At 32.6% G+C, this 2873-nt stretch overlaps 1 long non-coding RNA gene across 2 annotated transcripts; it reads right to left on the bottom strand.

Annotated features, from left to right (window-relative positions):
- Positions 1–476: 476 nt before the first annotated feature.
- LOC124438725 lies at positions 477–2580 on the bottom strand. Of its 2 annotated transcripts, XR_006946159.1 has the most exons (6): positions 2434–2580; positions 2074–2278; positions 1278–1412; positions 983–1211; positions 631–663; positions 480–501 (listed from the first exon to the last, which is right to left on the bottom strand). It is a non-coding gene; the product is annotated as an uncharacterized LOC124438725 (long non-coding RNA). The 2 variants fall into 2 exon arrangements; XR_006946160.1 differs by lacking the exons at positions 1278–1412; positions 2074–2278; positions 2434–2580 and adding exons at positions 744–764; positions 845–901 and having other exon boundaries at positions 477–501; positions 983–1003.
- Positions 2581–2873: the final 293 nt, after the last annotated feature.

Raw genomic sequence — 2873 nt, 5'->3', positions numbered from 1 at the left:
AGCAGGATGCTGTTAAAGCAGTTGTACCAAGTACATTCAAAGGAAATTGAAAAAGAAAATGAGCTTGCCATGGTAGAAATGAATCCAATATATATTAAAAGAAATATGCAGAAAGATAAATAAGATAAACTGTAATGTCCAATAAAATATAATTAGCAGATTAACTTTGTGTTTTGACGAACTACATTAATTTGCCTTTAAATTGGCAACTGCTAAAAACATTTGTTACTCTTTTTTGAGAAGACAAAATTTTCCTGCCTAAAATAGGGCACATTTGTTTAACATGCCCTTTTCTTTTGCAATAGCAACATATCATTCCTAAAAAATATTAATGTTTCAGATTTTTATATTAAAAACACAAGTCTATACTACAAAAATGTGAACTTACTTGCTCTGCACTCAGTTATGTGGTGCCCAAAAAGACCACACTTCTGACATCTGCCAAAGTATTTAACAATTTATGATATTATGTACCGTATCATGGAAATTTGTTTCTTCTATCTGTAATGTAATAAAGGTAATACAATGTTAAAATATTATTAATCAAGTAGGGTCAAAAAAATTTTTACATTTCAAAATATTTTAAAAATTTTGTAGAAATTGAAATCAGAGTTTTGGCTGGGCCACCACCTCTCTCCGTAATTGCATGTTCTTCTTCATGTCCTGCAATTGGGAAATATTGTCTATTAAAATAGAAGTTATTACAACAAAGTCTTTAATGAATTGAATATTTTACACCATACCATTAAATTTGTTTCCTCTTTCTGTAAAATAATAGAAGTATCACAATAATATAAATCAAGTAGGGTTAAAAATATTCTGTAGAAAAAGATTAAAGTCATACTTTTGGATGGATCACCACCAGTCCCAACCACACTAGTAGTGTCTTTTTCTTCATATGCTGCAATTGGAAAATATTGTATATTGAATTAGAAGTTATTACAACAAAGTCTTTAATGAATCGCAATATATTACACCATACCATTAAATTTGTTTCTTCCATATGTAAAATAATAAAAGTATTACAATAATATAAATCAAGTAGGTTAAAAAAAATTTGTTGTATTTCATTTCCAATTTCAATATAATTGTACTGGCACTACTGGAAGTTTTTTTAGTGGAATGAGAATTGGTAGAGATACCATAGGATGACCACATGATTTTTTCTTTTTGTGGCCTCTTTCGATGGTCTGTAGTAGCATCCTCCACTTCTGCAAGTATATTAAGTGTAAGAACAACAAATACTTAAGCTGAAAATTCTGACTCCCATAACATACCCATTACACTTCCTTTTTTGCTTCTTCAGCCTTAAATTTCAGTGCAACAAATGCATCTTGAGTGAATCCTGGATCACCATCAATTGGATTATTCCCATTGCGGATTGGGCTTGGATGAGGCAATGCTAAATTAAACTTTTCACGTACATAGTCATAAGCTTTCCTGGAATAAAACTGCAATGTAAGAGCAAATAATCTTAGCTCAGTAGGGTAGGAAACATGTGTTTTATCTTCATGTGTTAACTTATTCAATATATCCCTAGACACTCTTGAAAGGGTATTTCAGCCTGATCAACATTAACAAAACCTTCCTCTGTTAAACTAGAAACAACAGAAGACATATCATTGACTTTCATTCTCAGTCTACCATTTCGCATCCTGTTGTTCTTAAGTTTTTTCTTAAGTGACTCAGCTTTCTCAATGACCTCCTCTAACTGATGCTTCAGTCAAAAGGAGATTGACAACTGTATGTATTGATCATGCAATAAACAGTTGAAATTGATCACCTGATTATCATGTTCTTCAATAGTACAGTAATCCTGAGTCAAATTTATTTGATTATCATCCATGACTAAATTTGGCATGGGCACCAGGCTTATTCCAAATTTAACCCCCTCACTTAAAATAGATTTTCCAATACATATTTCATTCCCAGGAATATTGAGTTGTGTTTGTATATAATTAGCAGCATCTATTAAACCTCTAGCCCCTTCATCACTGTAGTCTACATTGTTCAAAAACAAGAAGCTTTAAGGACACATTTTAAATTTAGATACTTCTATTGTATGATACATACCACAGCATTTTTGAATATAGTTGGCACCGCATTCAGCTTTAACACAACTCTATTCCCGACTTTTCCCTTCATATGGTCAGAAAAATGTTCTGAACAAATCAGACTCCATTTCTTTTGGGCAAACTCATTCATTCTTTGTGAGTTTTGCTTAATGCTAGACACCCACATGTTTTGGAGATGTGGGTGTTTTGCTGCGTCTGGAAAGCTATAATTAGCAGAGAGTTTGAGATAAATACAATTTAAATCAAAGTTTATGTTTTAAAAAATAAATTACACAAGAAATGGTATCACGCCATCACACGACAAAATTACAAAAACGAGGTACTTTTTTTATTGAGCAATAAACATTATTTTGCCTACCGGTGCCATGAAAAGTTTCCATTTCTTGTACTATTTCCACAACCATACACCACATAAGTTATAAGCATATTTGCGGATAAAGTTGAAAAATAAGTTTGGAAAAGAAAGGTATAGTATATCGCCAATTTAATTGCAATTGTAATCACTATAGTAATCGCAATCCGGGTGGGCAAAAAAATTTTTATTTCATGAGCCTGCGTGTTTCCGCTGACTTTGACAACCAAAATCAGGGAGCATGTCAAATACCTTTTTCTCTTTCATCATCTCAAGTAACTCTGACACTTTCGTTGCTTCTGGGAGTTCGTGCTCTTGACGAAAACATGCGAATTTTTTTTTGCTCAACTTTCAGAATCTCTTCGTCGATTTCATAAAATTCAGCTACAGTGGCAAAGCTCGTGTTCATTGGAATTTGACCGTGGCAGACATCTCCACGAGCATAC

Source organism: Xenia sp. Carnegie-2017, unplaced genomic scaffold (genome assembly GCF_021976095.1).
Source record: "Xenia sp. Carnegie-2017 unplaced genomic scaffold, XeniaSp_v1 HiC_scaffold_19, whole genome shotgun sequence".
Classification (NCBI taxonomy): domain Eukaryota; kingdom Metazoa; phylum Cnidaria; class Anthozoa; order Malacalcyonacea; family Xeniidae; genus Xenia; species Xenia sp. Carnegie-2017.
Note: the sequence above shows the minus strand (reverse complement) of the source record. Positions and strands in the feature narration are given on the sequence as shown.